This window comes from Pleurodeles waltl, chromosome 6, assembly GCF_031143425.1.
Source record: "Pleurodeles waltl isolate 20211129_DDA chromosome 6, aPleWal1.hap1.20221129, whole genome shotgun sequence".
Lineage (NCBI taxonomy): Eukaryota > Metazoa > Chordata > Amphibia > Caudata > Salamandridae > Pleurodeles > Pleurodeles waltl.
This window is the reverse complement of record NC_090445.1, coordinates 643682209-643698226: the sequence shown is the minus strand read 5'-3', so window position 1 is coordinate 643698226 and position 16018 is coordinate 643682209. Positions and strand designations below refer to the sequence as shown.

General features: G+C 44.7%; 1 protein-coding gene across 2 annotated transcripts in view; it reads right to left on the bottom strand.

The window, feature by feature from the left end:
- The window catches only part of RAB44 (RAB44, member RAS oncogene family), a 350449-nt gene extending 335719 nt beyond the window's left edge, over positions 1-14730 (bottom strand). The window contains exon 1 of one of the 2 annotated variants that reach the window (XM_069238986.1): positions 14629-14730. The gene's annotated coding sequence lies outside the window, so the exon portion shown is untranslated. The remainder of the gene's footprint in view (positions 1-14628) is intronic. The other variant, XM_069238985.1, reaches the window with a different exon arrangement.
- Between the last annotated feature and the right edge of the window lie 1288 nt (positions 14731-16018).

Genomic DNA, 16018 nt, shown 5'->3' with positions numbered 1-16018 from the left:
AACTTGCATGTTTTACAGTTTCATTCAAAAATATTATTTGAACAGGTATCAGGCATGCTCTAGGTAAAGCATCCTTTCCCCTTATTTGCCAATGTCCTGGACTTTTTAAGTCAATCGACTTCAACCAATATTCATAGCCTTCTATAGCCAACCCGGAAACAAAGGAATCCGAATAAATGAATATTGTGTCTGTCAATAATATATGTACATTTTCCATCGATGGCAATTTTAAATAATATGACTCAGCATTTTTAACATTGTGCTCAGAAAAATATGCAAATTTTTCAGAATATGTTTTAGAACTCCCATGTGGTGGAATCGGGCAATGCTCCCATTGTGTGTAATTGAAAATAGTCTTTGGGGTACTTGCTCTATGAATGAAATGGTGTCCATAATAATTATAACAGAACATATCTCCATAATTTTCTTTTGACTGATAAACATCCTCACTTTCAAATACAGTAAAATACTGCAACTCAGTCATCATTGAATCAACTGTTTTCACATCCCAGTCACCAGAAACAACTCTGGGCATTATTACATCATTCATAGAAAGTTTAAACACTTATGGTATTTGAGTGACCTCAGTCTGGCCGTATATATCAAATGCGGCTTTATCCCACACAATCCCATCAGGAATTGGTATAGCGGAGATGTTCACAAAAGACAAGTCTCTGCGGACTTTGTGAGAAGAAAAATTGGGTTTTAGGACCTCATCCACTAGTTCAACTGTTGGTCGTTTCAGGAAGATTATGACCATGTATCAGTAGAAAGAAAGTAATAACAAAGCCAATCTATAAGAGGAAAGCTATTATAGTCAAGGAAAGCCACAGATAGTTCCATGGGAGAACAAAGTAATTTGTTTTGAGCCAAATTATCAGCTTACGTGTTTTTGACAATTCAGATGCAGAAGAGGGAGATGAGTCCGAAAAGGTGTCAGTGATGTCGGCAAAGTATCCAGAAGCAGTTTGTGCAAAAGCTGGAGCTCCATTTTGAAATCTTCTGAGGTCGATATGGAGGGAGTTCCAGGTTTTGGTTGTGTGGTGGGAGAAGGATCTTCCTCCAGCTGTGGCCTTAATGACGTGTGGGACGGTGGCGAGAGAGAGGTTGGAGGAGCAGAGTTGCCTGGTGAGCGTGTAGAAGCGAAGTCTTTGATTGAGGTATTCTAGTCCGGCATTGTGGAGGGCTTTACATGCGCGCGTGAGAAATTTGAATGTCATTCTTTTGTCTATTGGGAGCCAGTGCAGGTCTCTCAGTAGGGCGGAGGTATGGCTGTGTTTGGGGGTGTTCTTGATGAGATGGGGGGAGGTGTTCTGGATGCGTTGTAGTCTTTTCTGTACCTTGGTGGTGGTTCCGGCATAGAGTCCGTTGCCATAGTCCAGGTGGCTCCTGACGAGGGCCTGGGTGACTGTTCTTTTGGATTCGGTTGGGATCCATTTGAAGATCTTCTGGATCATGTGCATGGTGTTGAAACAGGCAGAGGAGACTGCAATGACTTGACAGTTCATCGAGAGTGCTGAGTCCAGCACCGCTGCCACAGAGCCCGCCGCAAGCACCGCTGCCACAAAGCCCGCAACCAGCACCGCTGCCACAGAGGCTGCTGCCAGCACCGCTGTCACAGAGCCTGGCACCAGCACCACTGTCACGGAGCCCGCTGCCAGCACTGCTGCCACAGAGCCCGCAACCAGCACCGCCGCCACAGAGCCCGCCGCCAGCACCGCTGCCACAGAGCCCGCTGCAAGCACTGATGCCACAGAGCCCACCGCCAGCACCACCGCCACAGAGCCTGCCGCCAGCACCGCCGCCACAGAGCCCGCCACCAGCACCGCCGCGACTGACACCGCCGCAAGCACCGCCAGCAGCCCCGCGACATCCTGAGCCAGTGGCACCACCACAGACATGGCTGCCATCCCCAGTGGTCAGTCGTCCGAGGCTGGTGGTGAGCTCCAGGAGCCTGGGTAGCTTCCATGATGCATCACTTTCAGTGGAGAAAGGCATCCACTACCTCAGTTCTTGGCAGGATAAAGCACTCTGGGCACAAAGCCCCCTCCAGAACCAGTGGAGAATGACATCCACTACCTCAGTCCTTGGCAGGATGAAGCATTCTGGGCACCAAGCCCCCTCCAGAAACAGTGGAGAGATACTTCCACTACCTCAGTACTTGGCAGGATGAAGCACTCTGGGCACTAAGCCCCCTCCAGAACCAGTGGAGAGATACATCCACTACCTCAGTCCTTGGCAGGATGAAGCACTCTGGGCACAAAGCCCCCTCCAGAACCAGTGGAGAATGACATCCACTACCTCAGTCCTTGGCAGGATGAAGCACTCTGGGCATCAAGCCCCCTCCAGAACCAGTGGAGAGATACATCCACTACCTCAGTCCGTGGCATGATGAAGCACTCTGGGCACAAAGCCCCCTCCAGAACCAGTGGAGAATGACATCCACTACCTCAGTCCTTGGTAGGATGAAGCACTCTGGGCACCAAGCCCCCCTCCTGAACCAGTGGAGACTGTTATCCACTTGAGAGACTGTGGCTTTGCACTCCCCAGGATAAAGCACTGGGCAACCCACTCACTGGAAGGGCTTGAGAGACTGTGGCTTTGCACTCCCCAGGATAAAGCAGTGGGCAACCCACCCACTTGAGAGACTTGAGAGACTGTGGCTTTGCACTCCCCAGAATACATCAATGGGCATGGAGCCCCCTCGTGGAGCAGTGGCGTCGTGCGTTCATCAGGCTGAGGTGCCCCCCTCCACCCCGAGGTGCCTGTATATTTTTGGTCTGATGCCCCAGCAGTGTTCTCTCAGTTTCCAGTCAGGTATCTAGTGTGGGCCTCGCCCATGCATTTTGGGCCCAGTGGTCCACGGACAATGATTGGTGCACTATCCGGACTTGTGTAGTTGGTGTACATAATTGTATATACTGAATTTGGGTTTTGACTACTGTATTTTTTGTTGTTGATTACAGTCGTTCAAATAATTTCCTTTTGTCCTTGCGCTATTCAAGGGGGTTTGGGGGGCTTATATGTAATGTTGCAGCATGTATTTGTGTGTATGATGTTGTGGGTGAGGGTGGGGGTGGGGCTGTTGCATGTGTGTGTCACTCTCTTTTCCCTCCCCCTCCCCTGTGTTGTAGGTGCAGTATTCACCGTGGTCCTCGCCGCCGTCGTTGGAGCTCCTGATAGGGGAGCAGGAAGACCATCGCCGACAGGATCTGCAGTTCTGGCTCCATGGTGTCCTGGTTCCTCGTGGGCTGTGGAGAGGTGAGTGTTTTCCCTTCTGTGTACATTTTCCGCTGTGTTTTTATTCGCATTGGTTCCGCCCAGGAAAAGGTGGCGGATTGCTGTGTTGTGATAGGGTGGGCGGTGCATTGTCTTCCGCCTGTTTGTTGGCGGTTTCTACAGCGCTGTTTGTTTGTACCGCCATGGCGGTCGGAGTGTTAAAGTGGCTGTCTATGTTGGCGGTTTCCGCCATGGTCGTAATACCATTTTTTTTTCCGCCGGCCTGTTGCCGGTATTACTGTCGCTTTAACACCGACCGCCAGAGTTGTAATGAGGGCCATAATGCCTGCAGCCTCTCTCTGGGTGACATGACTGGGTGTAGCAGACAGGATTTGTGTAGTCCTCCTAGAGAGCCACACACAATAAATGGCTTAGGTTTACCTGGATGAGATTTCATTGGCAGGATGGGAGGGTGGAGCTGGGCACAGCCCTACTTGCTCTTGACTGGTAATGTCCTACCTTGTCACACAGGGTTGTGTACACCCTGTAGTTAGTCTGGAGCCAGGGCAAGGGAGGCAGGAAACCTCTGCACTTCAAAGGGAAACCCCTAGAAGCGTCGCCCACTTCAAAGGAGGCACCTGATATAAATATTGAACCTCAGACACCAACTCTTCAGTACACTTCTGGATCTGTGGTCACTCTGCCATGAAGAAGGACTGGTGTGCTGCTGAAATGACTGCCACTCCACTGGACTGCCACCCTCCTGCCCGAGTTGGAGGGATTGGACCTGTTCCTGAACCGAGAACTACCAGAGTGACCCCAAGGGCTAGTCTGCTGGCCTCCTTTTCAGGGCTACAGGGACATAACAGGCTCCCAGACACTTGAACCAACCCCCAGATCCAGCTGGAGCCAGTCCCTGACCCCCAGATGGTGCACCTCCTATCCTGAACTTTTGGAGTGGCCTCAGTGGAGCAGAATTGACGTTTTTGAGCTCTTTACAACCACAAATGAGCCCATTGGCATCAGAACCTTGTCACCCGTGGCGCCCACCCACCAATGTGAAGTTCTGTCAACCCGACTCTTAGCATCGACCACTCAAAGGGAAGGCCACCATGAATCTTGGTCAGTTTGCAAAGATAACAGGATCTTCTTGCTACAACAAATACAGCCCACGACACCAGGCCTGCTCTTCGTGCTACATTTATGACCGTCTGTGACACCTCCCGGCTCCTTGCAGCCCCCTTCACTGTGAACAGGACTCTTTGCACTGGACTGAGAAGGTAAGTTTTCAGCGGGACTAACCTGGGCCCGGTATCTGACCCATGCTCCATTGCTGTCGGCCTGAACTTGCGGCTTCTCGCATGACCAGATAGCCGCGAGTGACACTTTTGACTTTTTTGCACTATTTTCACCTAAACTTGTATGTCTCTAATTCTACTGACTTGATTTTTGTTGTTTTGGTCTATAATTATTTAACACATTTTGGTCTATTTGTCTAAATTGGTGTGGGAATTTACTTGAGTTGTGTTTTAACTTTACTACTGTTTGAAGTGCTGCATAAATACTTTACACATTGCCTAAGCCTGACACTCTGTGCCAAGCTACCAGAATGTTGAGCACAGATTATTTTGGGGTTTGCTTTTGTCTCAGCCTTGCGGGGATTGTTTTTGCTGTATGAGTAGGGTTTCACCCCCTCCAACCAGTGTCTCAATTTCTCAATTATATGTGCAAAATCACAACAGTAAAGCTAAAGTTAAACACTTCCAAGATAACGCTTTAAGCATTTTCCCAGGGGCAAGAATAAATAAGTTTTACTGCAGACAGTATAAATATTTGGGTCCAGCTAAAAGTCAGTGACACTTGAAAAGCCTGGACAAGGAATGCAAGTTATCGTAGAATATTGTGAACAGACAAGTGACGCAAATGTCTCGACCTACCACTGACTCAGGTAGGGACGATGACCTTCTAGACATGGTCTTCTTTAATCTCCATGCAGCATAGATATATGATGCTACTGGCCCACAGTTTCAGAGTCAGCACAGAGGCAAAACAGCAAAGCTGCGTTGTAGTGCCTTATGTTGTGATTGATGAATATAGTAGTAAAATTGAATAGAATAGAAATAATAGAAATTATATATTGTTATTGTAATATAGCACGACAGACTGCACTTCGGCTGGTTCTCAGTACTTTACTATAACAGACGCTACACATGGTTTCTAATGGTACTCAATTTGCTAACCGCAGAGACATAGAAGTTTGAGTTAACCTTGCCACGATTCATACTTATGATATGTAGATCACTGCATATCTCAACAGTGATCTCAACAGTGATATGACCTGCTGACTCTAGTCCTATCCAAATTAGATTAAGGGAATGTTTTACTCACAGGCATTACTAATGACCAATTAAGGTCTTTGAAGGAGGCTAACCATGTGCGGTCTATCTAGTCTCTGGCCAGCACTGATCTGACCATATAGCCCTGGTCTAAATAACCTTGCAATGTTCTTGCATGAACTCAGATGCAGCCCGCTATAATCCTGCACTCAAACTCACCTCTTTACCCAGGTCAGAAATGTGCCATCTCGAGGGAGGAGAGGAAGATGAGATGTGCCTCCACAGTCCTGAGGTATTATGACTGTAGACTCCAGGTTTAAAAAATCTGCAAACTCTTTCTCAGTTATTTTAGAATATGCTCTATTGGTCTGAAACTCCCTTCACTGTAATACTGTCTCATTGTGTATCTTCCTTCAGAAAGACCTGAAGTGGCTCCTCTGCAGTCAACACTTCACAGTGATGATGTCATAATGCCTTCATGCTGAAAGTTCCTGACCCAAGCCTTGACCATGCTCCCTTCCTTCATCACTTGCTAATGACACCTACTCTTCTCGTTGTGCATTAAGACTCTTTCCCTAGTTGCTGTCTGCCATTTCCTGGTCATCATTATTTACCAATTTGCCTATATATCACTTTGCCCCCATTAGGGTCCTAGTTCGTGCCTTATAATACTAAAATAGAAACAAAAAAATAACTAAGCCTTGTATGAACCTACTGCAATAGTTGGCTAAGATCAAAAATCATTTTAGCTCCGTTGTCGTGTTTATTACAAGATAAAATAGCTTAACTCTTTAAGTGGCCCATTTCCATATACCAACGGTTAACAACGGTGCCTAAAAACTACACCAGTTTATGCTGAAACTCACATTGTTTAATCATGGAGCATAGATGATTTCTCTTGACTCTCAAAATACTTCCTTTATATCTTGGATCTATTCAGCTGAATACATTAGGAAGTTGCATAAGTAGATCAGCATATAAATATAAAATAACAAATATCAACAATATCTCAACAAACACAACTTACTCATTTCTGGAAGTCATCAAAAGCATTTCTTAGCCAAAGGGATTGGAATGCCCACAAGTTTTAAAGACTGGGTTTTATTGTTCTCTAGCTCAGATTCTTATCAATTTAAATAATCTTTAGATTTAGATAATATGACTTGACATTCTAAAAGCTTCTTTTGCTTGATCTATGTTATAATTAAATTAATTATTAGCCAGATAAATGAATGTGGCAATTCCATTTAATTTTTTTGGGCTCTGAAAAAATAGACGCCTAAGGAGGGAGTGTCAAATGACCACTGCTTGTAGATTTTCCTATTAATATTTGTTTCAAACATAGGCCCTCATTACGACTTTGGCTGTCTTTTTCAAAGATAGCTGAAGCCGCGGGCGCCAGCACTGGTGGTATCATTGCTGCCCTATTAGGAGTTTTCCGCTGGCCCAGGGGATGAAAACCGCATTTCCACACACTGGCCCAGCGAAAAACTCACCACAACATTGAAGCCGGTTTGTAATCAAGCTAGCTGCAATGTTGAGCTGCGTAGGGTGTAATTCAGGCAGTGCAATGCGCGATGGGCCCCCTGATGTCCCCATTCCTCCAGCCTTTCCATGACAGTGTTTACCGCCATGGAAAGGCTGGCAGATGGGGACTCGTAATCCAGAAGCTACCCTGGCGGATTACAACCGCCGGGACCGCTAGGCTGCAGGCTGGCTGCAGCCTGGTGGTGTCAGCAACATGATAGTGGTGGATCAGTCAGGGTCATAATGGGGCGGTCGGACTGCCCTGTCTGTAGTGGTCCGACCGCCAGCCTCGTAATGAGGGCCATAGTTTTAATGTGAGGCAATGCATTGAGTTTTCCTTGAGGAATTACTGTTTCTTTGTTATGCACCATCAAGCTGTTCTTCATAAAATTCCAACCTTAGATTCTAAGAAGATAATCCTCAGATTAGGAAGATCATGTGCAGTTTGACAATGCAGACCAAAGGTCGGTCCGTACACAGTAAGTAGGGGTTTTACAGTGGTCCCATGTGTGTTTGGTATGTTGCAGTTACCAGTCATTGGGGTTTCCCACTGAAATCGTGCATGCTCCCTGTGGTACCGTTTGCAAGTCCAGTAATACTGGCAAATAAATATTTTTTTCTATGGTGGGGAGCATTGATAAAATTTGTCCCAGTCTTCTTACACTTGGGCACATACATGTTGATGGATTCGACAGCCACATTGACATGTGCTGTATATTGACTATCTGAAATCCATATAACATTGTCACTGACATTTTCACCTTTTTGCAGGTTTCCAACCTTGTCTGTTCATACCCTCCCGAGATTAAATTAAAGCCTTTCACAGGTCCAAGCACTGCTATCCATTACCAATGTTATCTCCATAATTTAGAACATTTTGGGAAATATTTTCTCCAGGAACACTTTGCTCTCCCAGAATGTTGGCAAAACAATAGCTGATAATTGCACACTTAAACTAGCACATATGTAGTGGCGTAACAAAGGCCCTGCCCAGGCCCTGTGGTGTGGGGTGGCTCCGAGCTCCAGGGGCCCCCTCACCACACTACTCTGGCCTGGGAGCTCCTGCATGAGTCCCAAGGGGAAGGATGGGTCTATGAGGTGTGCAGGGGGACCTCCTCAAGTTTCGTTACGCCACTGCACATATGGTGAGAAATGAAGTACCCACTAATACAACTCAGTATTTGAAGGTCCCTGTGCAGGGTCTCTGGTACCAGACACCAGTAAAATTCCTGAACATAATGTGGAGCTATGGCAATGATACATTTACTGCGCTGATTCATCAGACCTTATACAGGCTGGTTCTCTCTGTTCTGATTTTTTAAAGTTGCATGGTCCGTGGAGGAATACAAGCAGAATTAACTCGGAACTAACCAGTGACGCGCTGATCTTTGAAAGTGATTCAGTGTAAATAAACACAACACATTTCACCATGGGAGATAGGGTAGCGAGGGCATGTAAAGCAGGCCAGCTCAGGTCTGCACCACATAAATATAAAAAAAAATAAAAAAAATTGACACAAGGACACACTTTTTCTGTCTATGTGATTCAACTTCTAATACTTCCTGCCCATACGTCCAATAAGCCCCAATCTACCTCTCGCTATCTGTTCATTTGTCCCACGCACTAGAAACTATCTGTCAAAACGTCACAAGTAACTCTCGCTCTCCACATAACACGTTTTCAGAGAAGAGTGAAACAAGCTCTTGCAAAGGAAGTAGAAAGGAATCTCTCACCCAAGGATTAATTTTGAAGGCACGCCTGAATAAAATATTATTTTTCAGCTAATTTCACCTCAAATGCCCCTCCTACAAAATGATACACATATACAGACCACCTAAAAGGGAAATATTGAATATATTGAATTCACTTTCGTCCATATTTTGTGATTATTTGACTCCCTACGCTATATGAAGAATTGTATCAACAATGCTCTTCTCTAAGTGCAGGCTAGGACCTGGAATGGTGCAGGCTTAGGCCCTCAGTAGTGGGAATCCCCTGATGCTGAGGGATCCCATGGTGGCATTTCTGAGTCTATCTCCAATGAGTTTGTTAAAGAACAGTAACTTTGGAAGAGAGAACGTTTAAGTTTTGAAGATGGAGCGAGAAAGTTAAATGGACTCTAGTACGAAACACTCCAGAAATGGTGGCTGGGCACCTGAGTGAGTTTAGCTGCACCCAGTGGAATCCTCCCACACTGCCACTCAGGCAATCAGATATTCTCTATATATCCCTTTTGTGCTCAGTGCACCTTTTTGGCGGCCATCACCAGCTGAGAGTTGGCACTATTACTATTCTCGGTCCAAACCTAGGGAAGAAACCCAGTGGAGCACTGATTGGCACATTAGGTTGGATTTTAAATTGAATCCTGGAAAAAGGAACAGTGTGGAATGGACCATTAGTGTGGCAGATACTCAGCTGGCAAGTAAACTGGAGTCAGACACTGCATGCATAGAGGAATCTAGTTTCCTACTGTTGCAGAAAGGGAGCAATTGAAAGGCTACTAATGGTGAACTCAAAGTAAGATTTGCAAACACTTCTCATAATACTAGGGAGAGGCCATGATATGGACAGACAAAATAATGTTTTATAGCATGTGGATAGGGTAGACATTCCTGCCCCACCAATACATAAATTAAAACAGAGGATATAGGAATGGGCAGAAGCATGATCCAAAATAAGGGGTCCTGAATAGCTGTCATTAGGTCCAGGCTAAACAATAGGTTGACAAAAGAGAGATAATAAATCTGAAGAATTGTTAGTTATGCTGACTGAGGTGAAAGTGCTTGAGAATTGGCAGAGGAATTTAGACGGCAATGTCAGCTCTACAGATTAAAAGGAAACTGTCCTTGGAGAGCGAATTGTCCTCACTTTGAACGTGGAACGCCTCAGTAACCTTCTGTGATGGCAGATATCTAGTGATGGCAGAGATTCATCCTAATGACTACCACAACTGATAGGCATGAACGTGGAAGTGGAAACACTTAGCTAGCGGCAGAGATGAATATCAGTTGAGGGAACCCTTTCATTGCTAAGATTTCTGGTGATGAAGACAATGACAAAATTTAAGAGATAATGAGGGCCAAAGGGACACTGTCCTATGAGACGCATAAGATGTGTAATTATCTAAATCATGCATCAGCCATTATGAGAAGCAGGAAGAGGATAAAAAGTGCCTAAGTGTGTGTTAATTGCAACAGATGTCCACGCATGGTTGACCAACCATTGTCAAGATGATATATATATATAAAAAGACACTGTACCCTCCATTTCAAAGATGGTAGCATTGGGGCAGAATGGATGATCACTGGTGACTGGCTGAGTGCCAAATTAGGCACCCAAAACCTGAAACTGGCTGGGTCATAGGTGGCAATATTATAAAGAGTGGTGAGATACGATGGTGAAAGAGTGTGTAGTGGTCAGGTTTTGTCAGGAGAAATAAAATGAGATGAGGTATGTTATAACTTAACACTTTTAAATACATTCAAGTGATATTTTAGAACACCAAACTCAGGCTCCCTGGTGCATGTGCAGTACTGACCATTTTTCACTTCAGCAAGTGATTACTGAAGGTTTCTGTTTTCTTTAGGGGTTTTGTTGCTAACTGCAAAGATCACTGCAGAAGGAGTGAAAAATAAGTTATTGCACTGTATTATAATTTAAGTAGCTGTTGGCTGCTTCATTGGGTGTTCACTGTAATGGAAATTACAAGATAAATCGCAATGGAATTAGATGAGCCCTGAAGAATCCAGTCTGACTCGTGGATTTGCACCCATCATTTTTGTGCTTACTTCCAGATTAAAACATCCTTGTGTGCCTTGTGTGCCTGCTAAGAAAAATGCTGAATTGCCTCTTTCTGGGGCTAGGCCAAGACTGATTTGCATATGGCTGGTTTCTTCCTGTGGAGACAGGATGGATGCAGTAATTCCTCTAATCACTTTTGTGATATTTTAAAGCAAATTTCAGCCAAAGACATGACAACTATGATTCCATTCCATTTGAGGTTTTAATGATTACACGCCGGCTTTCACATGAGAAACAAATGATGTGTAGCTTATTATGTAGGTTCTGCCCGTTTACAAAGTCATACAAGAACCTAAACTCACTGAAGTGATGGGGAAAGTGTATTTCGAATGATCCAAAGGGAGCCAGCTCTGAGGGAGAATTTGAAAGTCAACGGGGAGCTGCAGAGCTCAAGGTCAATTGATATTTGTTCATTTACTTGGTTAGTTATTAGCAGTTTTAAATCATGTTTTTATATCATGTGGGCAAGACGTAAAGGGTGGCAAAGTCATTCACACAGGAATAGTTCATACAGTGAAATTATGTACCAATATGTGATATAATATATGACGATAAAAGGCAGTGTTAGATACAATAATATTACACAGTTAATAACTAAGTTATCACCTAAGAGTTTACACATTGTCGAAAACTACTACATTTCACAGTTGGAAGAGTTATTCAGGTTACATTGTTCAAATCTTTGCAACACTTCCATAGCACATATTTGTCTAGTGCCCTGTGGGATGGAGTTTCACTCTCGGGTGAACTTACTGAGAAGGAATACTGCTGAGTTTTTCTTTGGTGTGTTGATAGAATTTAAGTTTGAATAAATGAAACTGAGATGCGGTTCGAGATGCTTGGGGTCGAAGGCGGTTTTGCAGCGAAGTATCCTGAGGTGTGAAGAGGAACTCCTATGTGTGAAATAGGGAGGGAAAATTTGAGGACAGATCCCTTGTCATTGGCTGCCAGCCTGCCTTGAGATGTTAGGAGGAGGTGTAGATGGATCGGGGAAGTTGACGAGCATGCCTGGCAGTGGATACGTTGACAACATTGTTCAGAGTTTAGGAAGAGTAGATGTCAAAGCCTAGTAGTGAGATGGCACCTAATCAAGCTTGTAGGTCCACAGATGGTTGCAATCTTGGTTATGAATGATAAGCTATTTGTTTCTCTCTCCAAAGGAATTTCTAGGTTGGAGGTGGACATGTCTGTTGTTATGGATGTCACTGGACATATTCTCAATAATGAGAGCTCTTACATCATATTAGACTCCCTATGGGAATTGTGGGTAGGTCACCATTGCCTATGTCACTTGTCAGATAAATCCGCTATATACAGTTTACCCATCGACCCGCTATGAATTTCTTTATTTTCAGAAAGGACGTAATTATTCCTTGTGTTTTTATTTTATTGATGTTTTTCTGCTAGAACTCAAACGTCCGTGTGTATATCCACTCAAAGTACGAGAAAAAAATATATATTTTTGACATATGTCCTTTTATTATCGCCCGGCTGCAGTACAGCTGGTGGGGATTGCGGCAGAACTGGTGAGGTGGCTCTATCACACTCCACCAGGGCTTGGATTGAGGTTTGTTTCCTCATCCCCTAATCTACGGTGAGCCTCTCCGAAGGAGCTAATAGAATATATTTACAGACATGGTAAAGATAAACTCAAGACACACTTCTGAAGCTGCAGCATAATGAAAGAGGAGTATTTGGATAGTTGCGTTTTATTTACAAACTAGCCAACGGCCGCTGAATATATGTTCAGCGATTAAAAAAATAACTTCACCAAATAATTTACAATTTCAAATTCACACCAGGCAAAGTGATCTGATACTAAGATTGTAAATATTATTTTGAGCACAACCCAAAGGTATTCTTTTCTTCCTCGAACTATGGAATATACACCGAGACCTGAAGCTCGCAAGTAGACCTCTACATATGGGTATGAGTCTGGAATTTGGAAATGTTGCATAAAACACATTCGTGCCATTTTCGTACTTTCCAAACTCGTTGCCGACCTGCCTCCTAGTGGGTGGCTGCCCAGAACAGTACGGTGCCGAACTACGGACTGTGCATCAATGGGACCGTTTTGGACATGGAACCTTAAATCTTTGCATCTCTCCCTGAACCGCCCACAACTTCGATTCCATTTTCAAGAATGTGTGTACCCCAAGAAACATAAACGTATTCGGATGTTGGTGTACTATTTATTCCGAGTCACGGCAGATTGGCCTTGAGGGACCCGTGGAGGTTACTTCCTCTCTAAAGCTAGGATGCACAGGGCAGAGGCAATCACGTGCTGGACCCTTGAGAATCTCGATCGTAAACGTAGATTAGGTGTAGTACTAATTTACAGTGTGGGGCTGGGACAAAAAATAGACCTGGGCAAAAGTGTACCCCATTAGCGAATCCCACTTTTGCAAACCGGGCAGTTTTGTACTTGTAAAGACATGCTGAAAAGTGTTTTGAGAAAAATGGGAGACTGTATGCGTTTGTGCTTGCTTCATGCTATGTTTGAAAAACGTCAGGAAATCAACATTAAAACCGACACACTATACCGTAAAACAGACCTCACATACAACTAAGGTCACACACAGAGACCTCTTAGACCAGCCCTTGTGACACTGCCAGCGTGCTCTATGGGTAGGGTGACCAGAATTTTGAAGCCAAAAACAGGGACATTTCTCAAAAATAGAGGAAGGATTTCAATTTTACTTCAACTAAGCGCACATATTGACGGCGCTCTTCAGCGAGGAATTACAGAAGGAACACTGAGAACATAAATACATTGCCATTTTTAAAGTCAGTATCATGTCTGTTAATTTATTTGCTTTCTGATAACACCTGATAACTATTCCTGCTTTGGAAAACAAACAAAAATCTCCCACCGGTTTCAGCCGGCCCTCTCTAAAAATCGGGACATGAGTTACATTTTCCAAAATGTGCCGGGACAGCTGGTGAAAACTCGGGACTTTCCCTTCAAATCTGGCACGCCTGGTCACCCTACTTATAGGTCAGTCCGACCCAGGTAGTAATGGTAGCGCTGCAGTTGCTCGTCTACTACCTTTCTCTAGGTTACTTGGGTACTCCTGGACGGACCTTGTTACCCAGCGTCTCGGTGTCACGAAGGAAGTAGCAGATAGATGAAGTAAACATCACCCTGAGAACAGTTTGCTGTCTGTAGTTTTCACTTCTATTCTTCCGATCAATGCACTTCTGCAGCAAACAAGAGTTGAAGGGTGGTACAAGGGGTCGACGCTACAACGTCATGAGGAGTCAAAGTGTGCATGTTTTTTAATTCTGGCATTTGGTGAATAGACGTACGTTTTGACTGAGGAACTAAGCGTTTCGATGCGTGTTAGACTCACCCGCCCCCAACCCAGCGCCCCCTTCATTTCAGCGAGACACCCTTGCATTACGGGGAAATCTACAGCCGCTGTCCCAAAAGCCTTGAAAATGATGAGCAGTGGGAATCAAGCCAAGCTGTGAAGCTTGAAAACCTCCTATATATAAACCTAGTGGCAACAAAGAAGCGGAATTAATAATCCGTCACTCCGGGTGCAGCCGGAGTAAAACTGGAGACAAGTGGAGCCTCGAGATGTAGTGAGGAACAAGGGAGCAGCAACGGTTCTTTCCATGTTTCTTTGCAACACTTGCAACACCAAAACATCGCTGCTGAAAGAACAGCCCCTAACCCAGGTCACACTATACAATTTAGCCCAGAATCTCTTATAAATGGTAAAGTATGCTCTTCTCTTACCCGCTAAGTGCTCCTTCGAGGCGCTCTCCTCATTGCATATTACAAATGTGCCCAAATTGCATCACAGCTTGAGTTTATTTCTTTCACAAGATGACATTTCCGTGGCCTAGATGGAACCTCGCGGTTTTTTCAGTTTCCTCTTGAAGCAGAAGTAAAGCAACTGCCACGGACTCCTGGTTTCCGCAGTACCAGGGCGTACTTCATAAGCAGCCTAACATTAAAAAACCCAGCTTTGTCACTTCATTTCTTTCGACTTCATAAGGCCTGTGTGTATATACATATATATTCACTGAAAAGCCTACGCAAACTTATGGTTAGCTTTATATATCATGCCTCAATGTATTGGAAAAAAACCAAAAACAGAATTTCTCCACCACTAACAAAAACACTAGGGGGCGGCTTGCATGGCCCTGAGTGGCTTGATAAACACAGAGTAATGCACCACAGCACAAATCGCTGTGTTGTGTTACTACTCTGCCCCACAAGATGTTCCATGGGTGGTGTGTGGGTGCTCCCCTGTAACACCTAATGATTTTGACTCATTCCCAGATTTACCATAGCTGATAGACCTGGGAATGTCCAAAACCTGTACTCCCCATGTGAGGCGTAACAGGGAGAATTATGTTTTTTTTTTTTGTTAGTTTTTTCCTCTTTCTATGTATGCTGCATTCTGCAGCACTTATAGAAAGAGGAAAATGCCTCAGGGGTTGATTTTGTTCAGGAAGGTGCCCCTTCCTCCACAAAAACAATCATGCTTACAATGCAGGCACCCTTGCACCATAGTGCAAGGGTGCCTACATTGGCACTAGGCAGCACAATGTGCACCAGCGCAGGGAAAAGCCAGAAATGCACCATACGATGTTAAGTACGGCACATTCCTGTCCTTTCCCTGTCACACAGCACAGTGCAGCAAGGTGAATTCCTATACTGCCCTACATGACTTCTTCATAACTGTGTCCCAAAATTTACAAATTATGGTTGGAAGCACAATCAATAACTGGCACAATATCCTTGCAAGCTGTTAGACATGGCATCCTTGGCATGGTTTCCCCTGTCTTTTTTGCCTCTGCTTCCTATGTTTTGACTGTGTGCTGGACTTTGTTTTTTCTGGTTTTGGTACTCTGAGCACACGACCAGTGCTAAGATGCAAGAGCTCTCTGTGTAAATTGTAAGTGTAACTGGCTTTTCCATGATTGGCATATCTGATTTACTAGTAAGTCCCTAGTAAAGTGAACTAGAGGTGCCCAGGGCCTGTACATCAAATGCTACCTGTGGGCCTGAAGCACTGATTGTCCCACCCACATGAGTAGCCCTGTAAACATGTCTCAGACCTGCCACTGCAGTGTCTGCGTGTGCAGTTTAAAACTGCCAAATCGACCTGGCAAGTATA